This window comes from Chrysoperla carnea, chromosome 1 (genome assembly GCF_905475395.1).
Source record: "Chrysoperla carnea chromosome 1, inChrCarn1.1, whole genome shotgun sequence".
NCBI lineage: Eukaryota > Metazoa > Arthropoda > Insecta > Neuroptera > Chrysopidae > Chrysoperla > Chrysoperla carnea.
The window spans coordinates 52,188,821-52,212,255 of NC_058337.1; the positions used below are offsets into that span (position 1 = coordinate 52,188,821).

The window sequence follows — 23,435 nt, forward strand, 5'->3', positions numbered from 1 at the left end:
TATTATCAGACAGATTCCTTTAAAATAGTCAAATAATTTCTATAACAATATTCATGCATTGAATTATTACGTTAATGGCTATTATTGATGTTTGAAGTATGAGTAAAAAACAAGTAATAATGAAAACAAACAATTGACTGAGTTAATTGTTGAAATACCATGTATAGGCAGTGTTGATTAAGCATTCGTTTGTTTTTTTACAATATGTAAGTAAAGTAACATAAATAAACAATAGGTACCTGTTTATACATACTATATAATGTTTCTCTGCTTATTTGCGGGTAAACAGTGGTGTTTACGAAAAAATGTTTCAAACAAAAGTTGTTTATTTTTATAAGGAACATTTCATACATTTAAATTATTGTTCTATCTTAACTTCACTTTTTACATCCTGAACACGCTATAAAAAAAAATAAAAAAAATTTCAGCTTGATATTTCTTTTCGCTTTTAAGTAATCGTGTTAACGGGCAGACAGACGGACAGACAACCGAAAATGGATTATTTAGGTGATTTTATGAACAACTATACCAAAATTTTGTGCGTAGCATCAATATTTTTCAGCGTTACAAACTTGGGACTAAACTCAATCAATATACCTTGATAAATATTACATGTATACATGGTATAAAAATTCAATGAAGTAACTTAATTAAATTATCTTATATATTAAAATACGTAGTCCCGTTCAACAATACCTTTGTAATAATCAGTTACCGTGTGTTCATTATTCAGATATAGACGTACATATTTTCCTATTAACTGGTTGATTTTAATTTATATGCTTTCTGCTACCTATGCTAATTATATTGAATAATAAAATTAAATGAGTCATAAACATCATAATCAACTTTGAATTTATTTATTTTTACGACAACAACAACAAAAAATTTTTTTCATTAAAAATATTTATTACTGGAGAACTTTTACTTAAAACTTGGTCTCACCAACTCAACGACTACAATGGTATCTTCTACAGCTAAGCTGTCATTACAGCTTTATTGTACATTTTAGCAAAAATTTCGTAGCTGCAGCTGAGCTCTTTGAAGAAAAATGTAAGGGAAACCAAGTAAAGTTTTTATTATTTCAAGCACATACATTCAATGATGTCATAACCGGGTGAACTGTAAAGATGGCTTGTTTAAGGGAGCACCCACAGGTCTACAATTGATGGAAGCGATTCAAAGTAGATATATGATATATTATTGAAATACAATATTATTGAAAGTTTTTATCGATGACTGTTAAATAGTTAGATTCTCAAAAAAATTGTGTGGAAATGACAGGGAGACAATAGAAAAAGGACAAATAAAATACATAAAAGAACGGTTTAAATATTGATTTCTTTTTCGCCATAGTGCCGTTAAGGACTTGATTAATATTAAAACTTTGTTACTGTCATTCATTTTTGAATTGGAATAAACGCCATAAAAGCAACATTCTTTGGCTTTGTTCTTTGATATGGGTAATGAATATTCCGATCAAAAAAGTCAGAGGTATCTTTTTCGGTTCAATCTGAAAACAACCTTTACAAAGATAAGCCTGTAAGCCGAAACATTTAAATAGTACAAAGTAACCTAACCTAGACATAGATAGATATTAATCCAAATATGAATTGCACACTTATTGAATAACAATCATCATAATAATTTATACACAACAATAGCAAATGGTAATGGCGCTAACTAATACTTTATTATTTAAACATGACCGTACCACTAATAGTCATCCAATTTTAGTAAAATATCAGGGACTAGGAGCTACTTCTAGATATATAGCTTTTTCTATTATCGACAATATTTTAAGGAGATATGCAAGGATTGAATAATACTAGAGATTTCAATTTTATAAATACATTTTTTGATTAACAAAGTTTCCAAAAATCACAAAAAATTTCTAAGTCATCGGGCTTTTTATTATTATTTTATCGTTCAAAGTTGGCTGAAAAAATGTTGAATCATATAAGTTATGCTTTTCAATTGGATATTTCTATATAAAAAAAATCTAGAGAGTGTGATAAAAAACACCTATCTAATATATTTAGACACAAAAATATAAGGTTGTCGATGTCATAAAAAATAAAAATTTAATTTAATTATGAGTTTATCAAAGATCCATCATTTGATGGACAGAGACGACTATACTAGAGTATTGATGATTGAAGATCGATATCTATATTATCCAATTTATAAGCATCACTTGCACACAATATATTATGTATTTTTGTAGTTACGTGATATTATAAAGCTAAAAATAACTCATTACTTGACTACAAAGCATGTATTTGGTTTATATGTATGTACCGTGCAATAAACCAAAACTTTTTTACAATACTGTAGGTATACTATCAGCTTAAGGAAAGTATAAAGCAACTTTATAAGAGAGGTTTGTTTGAGGAAAATGATACGCAAAATTTTATGATGCATTGGTCAAAAAAATTTATAAAACTACACTAAAATGCATTTAAAAAAATTAGACCGGCATTTTACCCAGCCAAAATTTGTTTTATAAATTCTTAATACATGTCTAAAGAAAGAAAAGATGATTACTCAGGGCGTAAAAAGTCAATTGGGTCTTGTAAACCGTTAGAGATAGAACAAAAGTTTAAATGTAAAAAATAGTCCTTATCAAAAAATAAACAACTTTTGTTTGAAACATTTTTTTGTAAACATCACTATTTACTCACGAGGGCACACATTAAATGCAAATTTAATAGTATGCATTAATATGGGATAATCAGTTAATGTTTGTATGACATGTATAGGTATATGTGTAATGAGATAGAGTAATCAACACTGTCTATACATGGTATTTCAACAATAAACTCAGTCAATTGTTTGTTTTCACTTGTTTTTTATAAATATTTAATTTTTATTTAAAATTCGTAAACAGCAACCTCGGAAACCCTTTATTTTGAATTTTTAGATCATATTCATTGGTATTTGGATAGTCCATTATAAATTGCATAGAAATGCATTTCCCGCATACAAAACTAAGATGCTTAATACTTTCTTTAAAAGATTGCTGAAAACCGCAAAGCTCTATTAAAAAATCGTTCTTAGTTCCGAAGTTTTCAATAAATCGTAGTAAAAACACTAGACTATAAATGGTTGTAGGATTTATTCGATACTTACAAACAGTTAGTTACATTATAATAGACATACAATTCGTAAACTATAGACATGTATTACATGATTGATCATTTAAAATACATAGCTTGAATAATAAATAAGTTCAAGTCGATGAATTAAATATGAATATTCATAAGAATCATAAGAATTCATTTTAATTTTAATTCTTAATATTTTAAAATGAAAGAAGTAAATGATTCGTTCCGACTACCATCTTCTTATGTTATATAATATTTTATGATTGATTTGTTTCAATTCAAGCGTTTGTGTGTGGTTTAATGAAAATTGTATGCAAATTTTTATAAATATGAGTCATCACATCTTACTTATTACTTAAAATTTAATAAATAATTGTATTTAGAGATGATTTCAATAGAACTGATCCTTCAAAATACAAAATTATTAACTTAGAGAATATTCATTAAAATCTTACCAAGTTTCATATTTACCATGTATCAATTAATATACATTATATACGGGAACATATTAATCTTTGAGAGACAAGTGAATAAATTGTAGCAATTTTATTTTCTACACTTTATCTAATTATAAATATTCAATTTTACTAAAAATAATCGATAAACAAAATTATGAACGATTATTTCTGCAAGAATTATTATCGTTTGTTCTGATTAGAATTTTATCCTTCAAAACAAAATTGATGACATATCCAAGACATCTTTAAATATTCTTTTCTTAAGTTTCTCAATATTTCGCTAATTAAGAGTCGAATCGCGAATCGAGAGCGAATTGCCGAAGGAAATGGGGCTATTGCTTATGTACTGATGGTGAAATTTTAGAAAGATGTCCATCGATCCTACAGATCGTACTCTTTAGCGGCCGCAAGTCCGATTTGAATACAATTTGGTTTCGAGAAGGGTTTTGGTATTTGAAAGGTCAAGTTCGTTAATGAGAAAACCGACCGATAAACAAGGGGGGGGGGAGGGGAATGACCAAGTTACAAAATTTTGAATTTTTTTAAAATAAATATTTTTGTATATTTTTGATCAGTTTTAAGCAAAAAAGTACTCTTATGATATTTTCTCTAGGCGCTTAGTTATCGAAAATAATTCTTGAAAAATTATAAATGCAATATTCGATTTTTAGAAAAATGTGATATTTTTCCAATTTCAACAACGAAATGTTCTGAATATTATTCTATCACACTCGTCTAAGGCGTTAATTATTTTGATACCCTGTATGTAAAAATTTGCTTCAAAACATGTAAATTATAAAAAATATAAGCTTCCAAATAAAATTTTCGTCTACAAAATCTTTTATTCCATCTTGAGAGAAGATAAATTCCTGAATCGTTTAAAATGAGGCACACCGTATATTTAGGTATAAGTAGAAATACGAATATTTAAAAATTACAGGAAATAAATAAACAATAAATATAACTAAATAAAATATTTTAGAAAGCGGAAGAAAAGTTCATACAGAAATTTTACATCATTCTTAAAATTACTTATTTTATTACAAACATGTAAATATGAAGAATTAATTATTTCCAATTCCTTTTTGGGTAGAATATTTAATAGTTCGAATGACTTATGAGACATTATGTAAAACACTATATATTTTCTCTTGTGCAGGCAATAGGGATTCAATTTTTTGAGCTCATTCAAATATAATGGGGGAGGGAGTGGTTTCAAAAATTCAGCAATTCTTCCAAGCTTTTTTCATCATTTTAAAGAAGATACATCAAAAAAAAATTAAGAAATTTACACAAATTATATTTTCAAGTGAATAATAAATTGTATTTTACTTTTCCAGTAGACCAAATTATCTATAACATTCCGCAGCAGGATTTGAACCACCTATTAGCAATTGTTCTTACAACTCCATCTGTTGTTGGTCGATTATCGTCCACAATGCTGAACTCTCCATATCGACTGACTTGCTATTTCACAGTACCCATAACTAAACTTTTACATAAAAGCCGTTTCCATGGAAACCTATTGTTATTCAGAGCCTTCTTAAATTCCAGATTTAATTTGTATTCGTTTAGAAACGACCTTCACAGCCGTCCACGATACCAGACTCATTACAATATTATAAACTTTGATAATTTTAATGAGTTTTCAATGAATGGAACGGTTAATGGGTTAATAGGTTCAGTTTAGTTGGAGTCATCCATAAATAAGTATGTACATACATAAAAACTTATTTAATTATGTTACAAAATAAGTTTATAATAATTATAAACTAAGTGATAAGAAACAAATGAGTTTTTGTAATAAATTCCTATACATGAACATAATATTTGAATGACTAAAGGTTTTTTAAAAATAAAAATATTTTTCTTATAATATTTAGTTTTTAACTCATACAAGGTTTCAAAAGTTTCGGTCAAATACCTGACTTAAGAAGAACATTTTTTTTAAAATTTCGAACATTAAAAAATCTAATCCAATTTTTTTTTTTCGCAAACCGAAAAAATTACTTCCAATGCAAACTATATATTGATTTTAACAGATGTTTGAATATTTTGCATTCCTTTTGTAATATTGATAAAAATATGATAAAAGTCTTTATAAAAAAAACTAGGAAATTATGTTGGAAACATTTTATGGAAGATCGACTAAATTGTATACGCATTTAAAATTCGATTTGGATTAATCTTCGCAAATTTTTCAAGGTGCAACATAAATATTTCTTGAAAACATTTTTTAAATATGTTTTAGAAGAATCATTTATCCATTCCTGATCTTTTTGAAAACTGTGTAAGTTGTATGTTTTTATTCCGTACAAAACTGAACCTGACATCGCACGCGGTTATAATAACTAATCTTTGTATTGTATTATTAATATTTAGCTTTCCACAATGATTTTATCATTTACGTAATAATATTGATTCTGTTTTCAAATAAATATTATTATTACATAAATATATAGGCAATATTATCACATAAATAATGAAATCATTGAGTGAAAAATCATTTTAATAATATATAATAGAAATATATAAAACTTATAAATATTCCCGCATGCGGCGCTAAATTCGATTATGAACTCACATAATTATATGAGGTCGATTTACTAGAGATCGATTTATAAGTAACTGATATAGCTAGTGGACTCCATTAAAAAAAATTTTACTTCCAGCTAAAAGAATCACTTGTATCTCTCAATGTCATTTGAATATTAACGTTTTTTTCCTTTAAAGTTATTCATAAATAATTGTATAAGATTTATTTCATGGAAATAATCAAAATTGTGTTACATTCAACCAATAAACGAATAACTCACATAGCCTTGGTCAGTTTTTAGATTTAAGTTTTTTTTGGTCTATTAAAAGTATAGGGTGTTCTCTTCAAAATAACTGTTTTTTAAGGGAATCTACTTAAGGGTAATAATTAAAATAATAATTTTTTATAATGGACAACTTACAGCTGCGTAATGGCTGCACATGAAATTTGTTTTTTGAGGTGATCTAAAGTGATTTCTTTTATTAATATTATTTAAGTGAAAATAAGTTGTTGTGTACTCGGAACATGTACAAAATTTTTTAGTTTTTCTACAACAAGGTCAGTTTTTTGCGTCAAACGAGCGTCCAGAGAAAATTTTACTATGCAAAGAAGAGAGTAATATTTTTGTTGGAAACCCTGTACAAACTTCGTTGAAGTGAAATTCTTATATATGGATCATTAAATTTTTATTGATTTTTTTTATTTGTTACAAAATTAAAATTAAATTTGGGTTTTAAAGCGAATGAAAAGATTTTTTTAAACCACAATATTAAAAAGTTTTGTTGAAAGCCTTGAATTATGATTTACCTTTAAATTATAGGTCAATCCGAAGATAAAAATTATCTATAAATAAGTAAAGTATGTTCATAAAGAGAATCCATATTGAAAGAACAAGTGCGTTGTTCTCTTTGTGAACGCATTGTAAAAACATTTAATGCAGTATTGTAAGTGTTAAAGTCTAATGCATTAGGTGATAGAGGAGGTGTTGTTAAGGATTGTAATCACTTAACAATTTTCTCGATAGATTCGAAAATACTCAGCATAATCTCAAAGCGCATGTTGAGCATAACCTGTTGTTAAGGATTGTTATCTCGTTACATGATCTCAAAGCTGTAGATTTACTCGAAATTTCAAATATTTAATAACTAAATATTCATATAAGCTTTGAAAATCGAAATTGTCTAACGAAACAGACGGATAACAACTAGTAAAAATACTAAATTAATTTTACAATAAATATAAAGTTAGTTTTGATTTTTGTATCTTTCCTATATTATACAGAGTTGCCCAGGATGGTATTCTATTGGTACTGTAATTTTTATTATTTATTTTTTTAAATTAGGGTGGTTCAAGCTATAATAGCAGGATTTCAACAATAATAATTTATCAATACACTTATAACCGTGATATTCTTTTCTGGATACTGATTGCTGAAATTTTGATAAAAATGAAATTTTTGGGCTTAGAAAAATTGAAATTTTAGCACACATTAATCTAGGGATCTTTTATGATTTAAAGCTTATGGTGATAAATTACGAAAAACAGCGTTAAATATTCGACATGCCATTATGAAACCCATTACGAATAAATTTCACTTAAAAATTACTAACTTGATTGAATACATAAGGTATATTGTAATGCAATGAGATTTTTCAAAACGGTGTTATTTTACGTCAAATCTCCATCGCTATTTTTCGTAATTTATCATCATTTTAAAGCATGAAGCATCTTTAAGTTATACCGTGTGTCAATTTTTCTAACTCTTGTAAACACCCGATTTTATAACTCCTAAAAAAAACTTTTTTCAAGAATTTCAAGGCCTTGTTTCAAAATATCATTTTTTGTAACGTTATCTACCCTTGTAGAAGGCCATCTGTTATAAATTTGACCACTCTGTAGAAACATAAGCAATATTCAAAATAAAAGGCACGTAATGTAATTTAAAGGTATCGTATGATATGATATCGTACTTTAGCTATATCTAACAGTAAGCTATAATAACTATCGTAGGCTAAGCTAGCTAGAGCTATAAAGCGTAGCTATGCTTGTCTTTATGCATTATGTTTGGTATGTTGTATGTTTGTGATGTTTTAAGGTTATTGACTCACTCACTCATACATAATAATGTATGTAGAGAGAAGACTTTATATTATAGGTATTGAATGTTATATATTTTGTTCATTTTGTTGTGTATTAAATGCATTCACTTCCACATGGTATAGACCTCAGACCTTCTTACTTAAATATTAATATAATAAACTGTGTTGTTGGTGTAGTTACCAATGGATACCTACCAACTAGCTAGGTAGTAGCTACCCAATAAATATTATTACAAAAGATAAGTGAAATAATTTACGAAGTTTAAAAAACCCTAAACTCGCGGAAATACGGAACCTTAAACTCGCATTTGAAACATATCTAAGAGCACTGTCCATTAAATTGCCTTATTCTTAAAGACTTTTCCAAACTGAGCCTACTTGGACGATGATGGCCAATTTTCATGTTTTTCGGGTACGGAACCCATAATTCGCAGTTGATAATAGCTATAGGCCTTTTACAAACCGAGCCGATTTTCAAGATCTTCGCCCATTTTTTAGTTTTTTGAGGTACGGAACCTAAAACGTCGCAACATAGCTAAGAACACTCTCCATTCAATTACTTTCAAACAAAACCAAAAGAATCAAAATCGGTTCATCTGTTTGGGCGCTACGATGCCACAGACAGGCAGACACACACACATAGCGGTCAAACTTATAACACCCCTTTTTTTAGTTCGGGGGTTAAAAATATTAGTATTAGAATTTATAGACCAGATTTTATTTTCAAAAGAACTTAGGGAGAGTACAAATTCACTAAACTGTAGGATAACTTCCAAAATAATCTTCTAAAAGGAAATACCAAATTTTAAAATACTTTTTAAAGACAAGCTTTTATTGTACTAAAATGTAGAAAAAAATTTTTAGGGGTTACACATACATGATATTATAAAAGCTCAATATAAAATATCAACAATGATTCGGAACACCTCAATGTAAGTATGTAACTATGTTTTTTTTGTGTGGAATATTGCAACTCAATTTTTAAATTGAACGCAAGCTTTTTATTTTTGCTTAGTTATCAAACAATAAGTTACAAAACCGCCATATTAATTTGTATGTGTATGAAAGTGAAAATATAAATACTATTTACTTGCATTTATAATAAATAATATTAAAAAAACGTAAAACAAGTAGATATGCATCTTTATTGTACGACAAAGAACAATTTATATATGATTACATAAAAGAAAGTGAAATAAAATTATCTATATATTTTTTTATAAAATTACATTAAGGTAGTATCATCAGTAGTCAACTCAGTAGTTTAATCAATATAATAAATTAAGACAACACAATATAATATTAAATTGATCAAATTTAATACTTATTAAAAATAAATAAAAGTCATAAAAAATTTATGAAAACTGAGTTGAATAAAATTTAAATGCCAAATTATGAGCTGCTGTTTAAATTCATAACTATAATCTCGAAATTACCCACTTTTTTTTACAAAAGTTAACGTTATTTTAATTGATATACTATGAATAAAATTAAGTTTAAAGCAATTATTATATATTTACATTTAATATTTGATAGCATCTAATTATAAAGCCATTCATAAATGTGTTATATACTCTAAAGAATTTTTTACAAGTCAAATTGGCGGCGCCCCCTCTAGCTGCACTGAAATTGGTAATATTTTAACAGTTATGGCTCAACAAATAATGATTTTAAAATTGAGTAAGTTTTAGCATAGAGATAATATCATAGAACTCCAAAGTCGCCGCCAAACGGTGCACAACGCTTCTTAATAGTTCCGATTAACAACAGAGACAGATACTCAATAATCATAGTAAAAATTAAATTAAATCAAAACTTAACTGTAAATTATTAAGAATGGTTTTCAGTGTACGTTTGAGAAATTTTATTATCTATTGAAAGGTTTTGTTTTTTTCAACTGTAAAAATTATTCGCAAACCACCAGTCTTCGGAGTTCTTGAACAGAAACACTCACACATAAGACCCCATGTAAGGTTGCTTAATTAATTAAATCTATGAACGTACGCTTTAAAATTATTTAATTGTTTCTCTTAACTGACAGAACTATAATCTATAGAATAAATTTTAAAATAAGTAATTAATTATGAACCTCGTCAATTCTATACTACCTTAATGATTTATTTATAAATATATAGACAGACAGGTAGTCGGGCATGCGGTTGGAACTTGAGGATTTGGTAATTGAATATCAATTTTTTTTAATCAAGAATATCAAATTTTTAAATAAAAATTGTGTTATAGTAATTTTCTTCATATGTAAAACATACAATCATACATGAGATTTATTGTAGAATTATCTACTGAATGTAAACTTGATGACGAGCAAAATTATTCCGAAATCTCTGTTGTTTAAGTCAAAAATTTTCGAAAAATGGTATTTTGCAAGCTTTGTTTGTGTATAAGGTTTTTAAAATTTTCATATTTTATATTTCTAAGTTAGGTAGTATATTAAGAACGTACCCAAAAACATGAGTGAAAAATATTTGAGACTTACGTATAGAATTTTGGGTGGATTCTGTTAGAACTTGGGAAAATTAGACGAAAATTAAGAGTAAAATTTTTCAATATATACCATAGTTTATGAATTATTGATGCCCAAAGATTTAGAAAAAATCACTTATAGAAGAAATAAAATAGCACACAAATGCCATTCATTTCATCAATTTAAATGTATTATGGAAAAAAGAGTGCAGCTTGTTATAATTTTCTTTAAAGGAAAATATTTGTCACGCTTTTAATTCATGAATATTAGTTTTCAATATAGTAAACACTTCAATATCGAATTTGCATGTTAAAAACGCAAACTTTAACAGCTCAAATATGTAAATCTAACACCGTATGATTCAGTCAATATAGACGAAAAAAAGGCCGGACCTGGAAAAAATTACAATAGTGACTCTGAGGTTATAGATCGTTAGGGGGGCATGTAAATAGCTTTAAAAAAAATTAAGAGAATTTTTCGTTCCGCTGTTTTTGAGAAAACCCAAAAAAATGGGAAACAAAATTTTGGAATGCGTTTTTCTCGGAATCTATTGATTTAAGGGAAAAGTTTTTCAAATAAAAAATGTAGAAGACACTGTCAGCTACATTTTATGTCATTGGAGCAACGTCATACGAGTTAAATTGCAAAAAGTAGGTGGCGTTAAAGTATCAAAAAAAGAATTTTTCACGATTTTCATTAAGAAAAAATGATGTTTTTGTAAAAGTGTAAATGAGAAAGTTGTTTGACTCAAAATTAGCTTCAACTTTTATTTAAACAATTTTTATGAAAAACTTACCGTTTCCGAGCTATAGTAAAACAATGTATGTTTAAAATAAACCAAGAAAATAAAAAGGAAATCAAGTACTCCTTTTCAAAATTTTAAGAAACTTAACTTTCAGATTTTTTAGCAAGCTGTATTTCAAAAACGGTAAGTTTTACAAAAAAATTGTTTAAATAAAAGTTAAAGCTAATTTTGAGTCAAACAACTTTTTCATTTACACTTTTACAAAAAAAATCATTTTTTCTTAATGAAAACCGTGGAAAACCCTTTTTTTGATACTTTAACGCCACCTACTTTTTGTAATTTAACTCGTATGACGTTGCTCCAATGACATAAAATGTAGCTGACAGTGTCTTCTACATTTTTTATTTGAAAAATTTTTCCCTTAAATCAATAGATTCCGAGAAAAACGCATTCCAAATTTTTTTTTCCCATTTTTTTGGATTTTCTCAAAAACAGCGGAACGAAAAATTCTCTTAATTTTTTTTTAAGTTATTTACATGCCCCCCTAACGATCTATAACCTCAGAGTCACTATTGTAATTTTTTCCAGTCAAAATGCCAGATTTACTGTACCACGTAAGGAATATTAAAAATTTACCTGTTTATAAAAGACATCAACGAGAATGCATATACACGATTTAAAGATCTTCCTAAGAAAACGTGATTTTTTGGGAACGTCCTTAAATCACAACACAGAACTTTCTTTTTAAGAATCAAAGCATGTTTTGTAAAATATAGTGTACCAAATGTCAAACGAAATGTAATCTCTATATGTTATAAATGCGAAAGTAAGGATTTTTGTTTGTTTGTTTGTTACGCTTTTACGCTAAAACTGGCGAATGGTTTTTAATGAAACTGTACAGCAATATAGCTCATACAGAATAACACATGATATATAATAAGATATTTATTTAAAAAAATAAATTTAACCTGACATTTACTATTTTAAATTTTTACAGAAATATGTAATTTATGGTTCAAAATAAATGATGATTATTCGTTGTGTGCGTAGTCATGGTAGGGACAATAAAATCGATGCCAGCGCTTTAAGTGAAAAATTTTGGAGTTAAAGGGGGCTGTTATGACTAATTTGCAATTCTTTAAATGTTAATGTAATAGAAATGTCAAATTAAAATTATTGAAAAACACGAATTAATTAAACTTAATGCATTAAAAATTGTGAAAATAAGAAATCAAATTGAACAAATATTATTTTTCAAATGTAAATTATCATAATTATTTATTTAAATTTGTGAGACAAGAATATTAAATTTTAAACGTAAGTCTTAAATGCAATCCATACAATTATATATGCAACCATACAATTCTACAATTAAAGTAGTGTATCGTTACCATGGAAACGAAACTCACGCACGGAGCGAATCTAACAGATCTATAATCATCATTTTGAACCATTCATGAAAGTATTCTGTTAAAATTTAAAATAGTAAATGTCAAACCATTCATGGCTAACTTTTCTGATATACTCAATGAGTTATGACAATTTTACATTTAACAGAATTGTAAACTGTGCAAATCAAGTGAGGTGGAGGCTATAAAGCGGTGTTTTTTACATTTAAGTCCAGTGAAACGGGCGGGTATCAGGCTAGTATATAACAAATTACAAACGACATAACAGTATAATCTATAATTAATGATTTAAGGATTATTCATTAGATCAATGACTTTAAATAAATAATATTGTTGTTATTCTGATTTTTTCCGTAAAATTCACCTTCAATATTTAGTGAACGAACGAACAATTTACACATAAATTGGAACAACGTTAAAAATGTAATTATAACATTATTTCTTTTATACTTTTTTTTTTCAATTTAACAAACATTTGGTATACTGGTCACAGTTCACACTTCTACAACTTTTAAGTTTATTAAGATGTAACCAAAGAAATACTATTAATATAAGATAGACAAATTCACATCGTATGGTTCGATAAAAAAAAAAAAAGGTTTACAGTGTATAACGCATAAACATTCAGAAAAACTTTCTGCAGAAATGTTTCGTATAAATTATGTGAAACAGTTCACATAATAATAAAAGCCACAAAGAAACTTTTAGTTTTTTTATATACGGAATTCAAAAAAGTTTATTCTTTTTTGGATACATTTTCGATACAAATTTGTGATAAATTTGTTAAAGATTTTTTTGATAGTAAGTTTTATTTTGTCAACTTTATAATACATTTCTTTTTTTTTCATTCGGTTTAAATCAAATTAGCTTCAAATTAGTTTTTAGCTTCCTGACAGGAAGTTTTTATCGAGAAATAAAAAATTTTATGACACTTTTGCTTTTTTGGCTGCTGGCAATGTTTTACATACTTTTGAAATATAAAGGATGGTTGTGAAAAAGTCCAATTTCCGTCTCGAATTAAAGTAAGACAAATTTAATTGACTTGGCGTGGCGTGGAATTTTGCAATTTTATTTAAACAAATTTAAATCCTACATCTTGGAAATAAGGCTGATCCAAATTAAGTTTCTTTAGTAGTTTTGAAGTGAAAACTTCTTTAGGCACGTTGAGTTTAGGCGCTTCTTTAGGTCCAAAAATCATGGAACTCGCGTCATCGTCACGCTCCATAACAAATCATATTGAAAACAACGGTTCTAGCCCCATCACTGAAGTTAGGCAACATTGAGCACACTTAGTTCTAGGATGGATAACCGCTTGAAAACATTGTGTGATGTTGCTTTTTTATTATTTATAATAATTTTTTATACACACGTTAATAATTTCAATTTACAAATTATAAAATTTTTATTATTTCTGAGTGACTATTTTTTTTTTTTTTTTGCAATTTTAGAGGGAAACACAAAATTCGAAATTTTTTTTATTAGTATTACCAAAATCTTTAACAAATCCCTGACCAGAATGTAAGTAATACTAGATTCGGGTAAGATCCTAGCGGAATTTTGCTTTCTCTAGCTATATTTTTATTCTTTGTCCGCTATTGGCCATATTTTGTCATTAAACGCTCAAAATCTGAATTCGTACCTAATCTACGTCCCCTTCACTGAATTACCTCGAGAACTACTGAATTGTGTTTTTCGGTATGTCAATTGACATATTTTGTTCTTAAAATTTAAAATCGTATGACTCTAACATTTCCGGTTTGAACAGCTCGAATTCAAATAATCGTTTTATATCTACTTTTTAAAATACAATTCATTTAAAACAAGATAAATAATGTACAGCTCAGACCTATACATTTACAATTACAAGTACAGAGTGAACAATATGATAATTATATAAAATGCGATGATGATCAGTGTAGCACACTTCCTGTACAATGAATCAAATTCAATGTACATACATATTATGAATGAAATGAAATACAACAATTATTTTAACCATCAGCGATTTTATGATATGCGTTACATTTCATAATAATCTATGGTTGCGTATCATATGACCTGTGACGTAACTGTATTGTATGCGCTGCGATTATTTTGATATTTCATTGATTTAGTTTTACTAAATCAATGAAATAAAAGAAAATATATAAGTATACCTAATTATAGAAAATAAAACTTAACTACACAGGTGAATTCAGGTGATAAGCAAGCGAAGGGGGATAATAGATATTCGATATTTAAATTATAGGGTTTTTCATTAACAGTGTCAAAACTTAAATATAAAACATTGAGGAAGTACGAGTAGGGTAGTAACTTTCAGTAAAGGTTGAAGTTATTTAAAAGAGTATTTCATACCCTTTTGTGTTATGTGTAATACCAACTTAATGGCAACCGCAACTTCTCTAAACGCAATGTAATTAATATAGGGAACGAAACAACACATTCAAAGTATTGAACATTTTTATTAAAATAAGTTTTTGCGCTACTTAAGTCGGTTCTATACACTTTTTATTTTTCAATCATTATTTGATTGGCGTGAAACTTTATATTTTTTTAAGACTCCTCTTAAATATTCATTGGTGGAAAAATATATTTAAAAAGAAAATCGGTTTTCCAGATAAGAATGGTTAAAGTTACAATTGAATTTCAAGCACTACGATTATACCCTTTACTCTATGGATTTGAAATTTGGATATGTTATATGTACTCATATTCTACCTGCCCTGGTTATTTTTCGAAAATCCTGTTAATTTTCCCAATTTTCATTGTTCAAATTCAGATATAGTGGAATACGAAAAAGTACCTTAGTGTGGACAATGAAAATTGTAAAATTTGACAGAATTTTCGAAAAATAAAAGTAACCGGTGCATATAGAATATGAGTACATTAAACATATCCAAATTTTAGATCCATAGAGTAAAGAGTATAATCGCAGTGCTTGAAATTCAATTGTAACTTAAGCCATTCTTATCTGGAAAACCGCTTATCATTATAAACATGTTTTTCCACCAAGGATTGTTTATAAGGAGAGTCTTAAAAAATTTCGTTTATATTCATGGGTTTAAAAAAACTATAGATCAATTGGTTTTCTAAATACTGAGACATCCAACTTTCGAACGTCGGCGGCCCATGAGGTCCGATCTAATGTCCTTAAAAGTAAACAGCATTGATGATATCGAACACTGCCATTGATGATATCGAACACGATTTATGTGGTCTAGATACCACCGGTCTGTATTTTCTGCATAACCTTTGTCCAGTAAAACTGTATCGATTGTTATATTACATATATATATATAAAAAAAAAATATATATATATATATATATATATATACTTGTAACTTTCTCGTATAGGAAAGAAATTGTCAGGACAAAATAAATGTCAATTTGAAATTTTTCTATTAATATTAAGAAACTAGAAATTTGGATAGTTATAGTTAAGTTGTAGAGAATCAATTAAACAATAATCCCCTAATCATTTTTTCTGTAAAACTAATAAAGTACTACCTCATTAATCCTGCACTTCTATAGACCAGTACGTCCAATAATCTGGCACTCTCCGACAATCGAATTTTGTAAAAATAATTATGAAAAAAGATGTTCGCCAGTGATGATATTTATTATAAATTTTCTATACAATCCAGTACTCCGAACATTCTCTAATCTATAATCCGACACTCTCTAGTTCTAAATAATGCCGAATTAGTGGGATTGTACCGTATTTACTAAAATATTTACGATCATTGAATTTTATGAGTTTGAGTAATATTATAGAAATATTTTTGAATATTTCGTGAATTGACCCCCGGACTTCTTGCAAGCAACACAGCCTCCAAATTTTTCGGGTACGGAACTCTAAACTCGCACTTGAAATATAGCCTAAAAACAATTTCCATTAAATTACCTTTCAAACGAAACTACCTTTCAATGCCACATACAGACAGACAGACCGACAGACACACACACATAGCGGTCAAACTTAAACGCACCCTTTTGTAGGCCGAGGGTTAAAAATAATTAAAAATTGAATTGATTAAGACCATTGTGTAAAATTATTTTCATCACCAAACTGATGGTCAATGGTGTACACTGCAGACCATAAGGATCACACTCACAACGTGTTTAAATTCAACGTTCGGACACTTTTAATAGAAAACCCTTTATAAATATATAATGAATGGCTTTTATCTACCCTCATATAATTTAAAAACATTACCTATATATCTATTAAAAGTGAATTTAAAACAAACAAATACAGGTGGTAAATAATTATGTATAAAAAAATAATACATAACGTACACTTTATGGAGAATTTAATTTCTAGTTTTAGACTTGGAGGCACTGACACAATATTTCAGAAGCAAATTTAGACTAGTGGTTGAATGTTTGTTATAATTTCATAAATGTAGATAAAGGTTAGGTTATATTGGCTGTCCACGAAGGACACACTTAGCCCATTGTGATATCATAAATTTTTTTCACTATCTCCGCTGATAATTTCATTTATCAGCTCATCAATTATTTTCAGATGCTAAATGCACCTCCTTCATGCATATACCATGAACTACACCAGCCCATCACAACTATTAATTAATACCCCGAACGGAACTGGTTACGCTTTAACCAACTGAGCCACTAGGGTTGACAATGTAGATGAAAGATAAGAATAAAATTTTTCGATATCTGCCTTGGTTTTCGAAATATCGAAAGCTAAATAATCAGACAAAGTTTTCAGAATTGATTTATACTTACTATAGCTTCATATAAAAAAGCAAGGCTTTATCCAAGTTAGTCACAGCGATGGTTTTTGGGCGATGCTTTTCAGACTATGTCAAATAGCCCCAATACTAAGGTGGTATATTTGCGGCCTTTATGATGATTATTTAGAACCTGTGGGAAATTTTTAGCATGATATTTTTCGTGAATCACAGAAACAAATGATAAGCTAACAAAAAAGTGAGCCTGTAACCAATTAAATTACGCCTGAAACGACCAGAGCTGTGAAAATCATTATCCTTACCACACTTACGTTATTTGAGATATTAACAGGGCGCCATACTACAGCAAATAATTCAGAAATTTCGTGTCAGTCTCTTCAAGTCAATTTGCTCATAAACGAAAGACAAAATTCGTTTAAAAATCAATTTTACAAAAGAACAAGTAGATAATAAAAATAAAATTTTATTTTAAAATACAAATAAAGTAATAATAAATGATTCGCGTGATTACAAACATATTTGCGTGCATGTGTGCACATGAATCATGAAAGATAAAATAAATATAAAATATATGTCTACATCATTTATACAAACCAATAAAAATAATAATAATTGTATTATTTATATTTAAATAATTATAGGTAGGTGTATAAAGGTAGCAAAGATATAAAATAGTTTTAACTTATCATGTCAAAACTTTTTATCTCGATGCTTCTTGAATTAATTCAACAGTAGATATTTCATACTGCGACACTAACCATATGGACATGTTGCAGATTCTCGGGTTGAACGTGGGTGGCAAATCCGAACACATCACTTGTTCGTTCTTGGTTCTATAAACGATTGTGAGGCCGGCCAATGATATTCAGCAAAAATCATTTTCTAAACAATCTATGGTTTGATCGAATCTCTACTTGTTTTTTTCAACAAGTAGGGATTTTTATAAAAAAGAGCTTTTAATAAAACACACTTTTTTTTCCTTGCCATTTAAAGTAGTACTATCGGTAATAGACTTTGCATACAGAATTTAATGAAACTTGGCATAGTTGTCCATTATTATATCATATAATTCACCAGTTAAATTTTTAGGGGTCTTCAGAGAACTGAAAAAAAGATATTTTAAAGATATTTTAACATTGATCCTTATGGGAAATTACAGATTTTATTTTATTTCACAAAACTGGACGTTCGGATTTTCATTTCTCTGAAGGCCCCTAAAAATTTAACTGGGTATGATATAATAATGGACAACTATGCCAAGTTTCATTAAATTCTGAATGCAAAGTCATTACCGATAGTACTACCTTAAGTACATTATTAGGTTTAATTCATGCTCTGCTAGCTTTAAGGATTTAAAACCATTTTGCAAATAAAATTGATTATTTTTTTAAATGAATCACTCAGTACTTTCAATAATTATTTGCGTGTATTTCTTACAATATTACATAAATTATAATAATTTTTGAAATGTGTCTCAATTATCTCATTCATGTTCTCTTATATTGAGATTTCTTTCTCATTTACAATCTGCGAGGTGATGAAAGATAAATATTTTCAAATCAATGAACAAAAAATCGAAATATTAAATTTATTACCAGATTCCACTTTTAAAAATCAACCAACAGATTAAAACCTAAATATATCAACCAAGTAAAATAAAAAAGTTTAACTATACTTAAGTATTATTTTACCGAAGTGAATCTTGGAAACTTGAAAGTGTGCTTTCGAACCTGATATTACAAATTAATTGATTCGAATTTATATTTTGCTCGTACCACTTAAATTAAGCTGTGTGCTTTAAAAACAAACTTTGTTTTTTTCAAGATTGGCAAAAAACCTCAAGTATAGATTGAAATATTTTAGGATTTTGTGCTCATTGTAAATAAAATATGTCTCACATCGTTATTTTTAAATTTTACCGACCCCAATCTTTCATTTTTACGGAAAATTCGACATTTAAATAAAAATTTTCGCGTTTTTTCCACAATTTTGGGAAAAAACACTCCAGCCCAAATGCACAGTTTTTAAGAAAAATTAAAAAAGCCACCAAAAGCACAGAAAATTTTACATTGATGTAGATTTTTCAGAAAATATAAAAATAAGAAAAAATTTATATATACAAATGGATAAAAAATTTAACGCAAAATAACGTTGGGCGGACCTGTTTTTTTTCTAAAATACAGAGTTTTTGAGTTAATTACAAAAAACTGTTAAAAAATGTGGAAAATCGATTTTTCCAAAATCACTCTGTTTCAGCGTATCCTTTGCATTATATGCAAATTTTTATCACACAGGTGAAAAGCTAAAACGACATTTCTGCCTCCAAAACTTCAGTTAATCATATGAAATTTTGTTCTCTTTGATTTGAGTATTTATAATTTTACAAAATTCTCAAATCTTTGCGTTCTTCTCAGCCATATACTGGTAGTTATTTAGCAATGATGAACTGTCTCAACAAATTAAGATAACTTTTCGTGTTTAAAATGGGCTCAAAAATTCTGTAGACAAATTTTATCAATTTTTAAAATTGAGATCAGGACATAAACCGGTTGCAAAAAGTAACCTGGCGCTGAGAGTAACTGTTACAGTTTTAATAAATAAATAATTTTGGTATTGTACAATGTACACAAAGTTTTTAGATAATGTACATTTTATGTTCATGTAGGTACAATCAACCCTAGTATAAAAGTTTAAGAAGGTCTTTTTAAATTTGATGAATTGTAATGTGTTTTTTGTATTGTTTGAAAAAAGGGATGTTGATCAAATGTTGATTGATCGATTAGGTTTAGGTTTATAGTTTGTTAGGTATGTACAAAGATTGTATTCATCACATATAGGTATCTTTAAACAGACAGACGACCTCCTAATACATTATTTAAATACTTGTGTTTAGGATTAAAATATTTTCACATCACATTATCAAATACATTATGAGAAACAATATTTATACCGGGTGATCACTGCCAACTATTACAATTTTATCATATACTCATTACTTTTTAACCGACTTTTAATAGGGTGAACCAATTTTGATGATTCTTTATCTATTTGAAAGCTTGTGCTTTCCGTGTGGTCCCATTTCATTTTGGACCATTTCTGACAACGGCATCCATGAGAAAACCATAAAAGTCTTAAATTTGTATTAAGTATGCACGACAAGAGGACGAATAACTCATTATCACGCCAACCGATTTCGATGAATTGAAAAATTTTAATTAGAAATTTCATCCTCTTTAAGAATCTTTTGTTTAAAATTTTTAATTATTAATACTTTATGAAATATTGGCGAAAAACGAAATCTATTTTTTACTTATAACTTTTGCAATGTTTTTATGAAAGTACTGAAAAATGTTCTAGCACATTTTTGGAGACATCATTCCGAATTCAACGAGCTACCACACGTTTTTAAGATCAGTATTTCTATATTCCACCAATTTTAACTTGTCGGCTATACTATAATTTTAAATTAAAAATCTGTTATAAAATCTGAATAGATTTCTGTTTTTAACAATATACATTAAACACCCGGTATAAGAACTATATCATTATTTTATACATATAAAAGTTTTACTTGGGTATTTAAACATTTAAAATAAGTTCCTTTATATTTAGTTCAAGCGCCCCGCCATTTCATCATCTGTTTTTCATATTTAAATTAATTAATTCGTTAATTAATCTTGAAAATATTTTATAACAAAACATTTCACTAAAACATAAGATTTATTATCTTAGAAGACTCGTTGTTGGTAATGCTATTTTAGTGATAACTGGGTGGGTGGTATTCTTTGCTTAGTAATTCCAATCGTTTTAAAAATGCATCATATACAGGAGGCATGGTAATTACGTCAAAATATGAAGCATAAAACTTTTACGTTAAGGTATTTCTAACATGAATGCACTTATCGATAGATTTGATCCTTTTTTGCACAGACTTGGAATAATGTTAGCTGTGTGATCTGTGAGATAAGGAGATTTTTTGATAATTTAGATTGTGGAATAAAGGATTCAAAGCATGCAAAACTTACTGCCCTCCAAGCTATTTTTTACGATATTAAAACGTTATCTCGGTAAAATTGAAAAAAAAAGGAAAGGAGTTGAAAGGAATGTTTTCAGAATAAAATATAAACAAAAACATTTACATATTCATTTTCGTTTTCGAGATATTAATTTTGATATAAATTCGGAACGTAGACATAATTATCTCGTGTTTTAAACGATCAAAAGTTCTGAAACTTTGGGATTTAATTCTGTCGAACAAAAATTTTATCATAGCTTTAGCATAGAAACTGCAAATACCATTTTGGAAACCTCAAATATAGTTCGACTTCAAATTTTAATCATTAGCAAAGTTGAAACACATTTTTTTCTTTAATCAATATTTGTAGCCTTTACAAAGAGTAGAGTTTATAAGTTGTATATTGCAAATTAATTATTAAACATTATATCAAACAGAATTCATAAATTTAGCTATCGATATAACGTAAATTAATATGTATGTATATTGGACAGTAATGTATTAATTTATTTAGAAATATTATATAAAATATTTCTAAGAATTTATTATTAATAAATTGCAATTAACAATAAATTACAAATTTATAACTTAATTATTAAAACTTTTATTCATGGATTAATTCAAGATTATAATAAAGAAATGTAATCTAATTTCGAATTAAAGCAGCCTATACAAACATACCGTACATTTGTACAATACATTTTATAGTACCTATAATAGTTGTAAGCAAGTTTTTGGGGATCTTTTTGAAATTTTTCGTAGCTCGCGGTCAGTTTATACAAAGAGTATCATCAAAAAGTTACAATATTTAAGTACCTAATAGCTTTGTAGGTTTTTATTTTGGCGACTGCTACTTTGCCACCCCTTAAATCCGCCACTGAAAGTGTGTGTATCCTTGCATTACTTAAAAATCGTTAACCGAGTGAAGTTATGGATTTAGAACGTCTAATTGTACTTATTTTTAACCGACTTCAAACAAAAAAGAGGATGTTATCAATTCGACTGTATTTTTATTTAATGTTTGTTACCTCAGAACTTTCGACTGAGTGAACCGATTTTGATGATTATTTATATCAAAGCTGGTGCTTCCCGTGTGGCCTCATTTTAATTTGATTCGGTTCTGACAACGGGATCCATGAGAAAGCCATAAAAGTCTTAAATTTGCATTAAGTTGCACGACAAGAGGGTGAATAACTCAATATCGCCAACTGAATTCGATGATTATTTTTTTAGTGACAAATTAGTTAGTGTACTTCACATTCACTAAAAATCGCAAAATAAAAAAACAAAAAGAAAACCGGATTCAAAAGAAAAACTTTTTCAAAACAAATTAATATGCGCTAAAAAGTAAAAAAATAACGATAATATAATATAGTTAAAATTATTGTTATTTTTGTAGTCGGTGTTAGCCAAGGAAACAACTCTGACAAAACAGCTTGCTACATTAGCTTGGCTGACTCCGACTCCAAAAATAACAATAATTTTAACATTATATTATCGTTATTTTTTTACTTTTTAGTGCATATTTATTTGTTTTGGAAAATTTTTTCTTTTGAAGTCGGTTTTCTTTTCGTTAAATGTTTTTATTTTGACTATAGATATCTGATAATTATGATACATTTTTTATTTAAAAGTTCAATTATTGAGTATCGGTGATTTAACGTTATTTTTTTTTTAAAATGTTTATAATTATAAACAGGGCCAACCATGTCAGATGATTTTTTTAATCGATTATATTATTAACGCTACATATATGTCAATCAAAAGTATTGATACAGAGCACAATGAATTTTCTTAGAACTCGATAATTTACAGCTTTCCAATAAACCTAAAATAAAAACTATTTGAACAATTCGATAATAATTA

The 23,435-nt window shown here is 27.8% G+C and overlaps 1 protein-coding gene across 1 annotated transcript in view; it reads right to left on the reverse strand.

The window, feature by feature from the left end:
- The window catches only part of LOC123293536 (serine-rich adhesin for platelets-like), a 185,048-nt gene that overhangs the window by 139,541 nt on the left and 22,072 nt on the right, over positions 1 to 23,435 (reverse strand). The gene's annotated exons all lie outside the window — the stretch shown is intronic.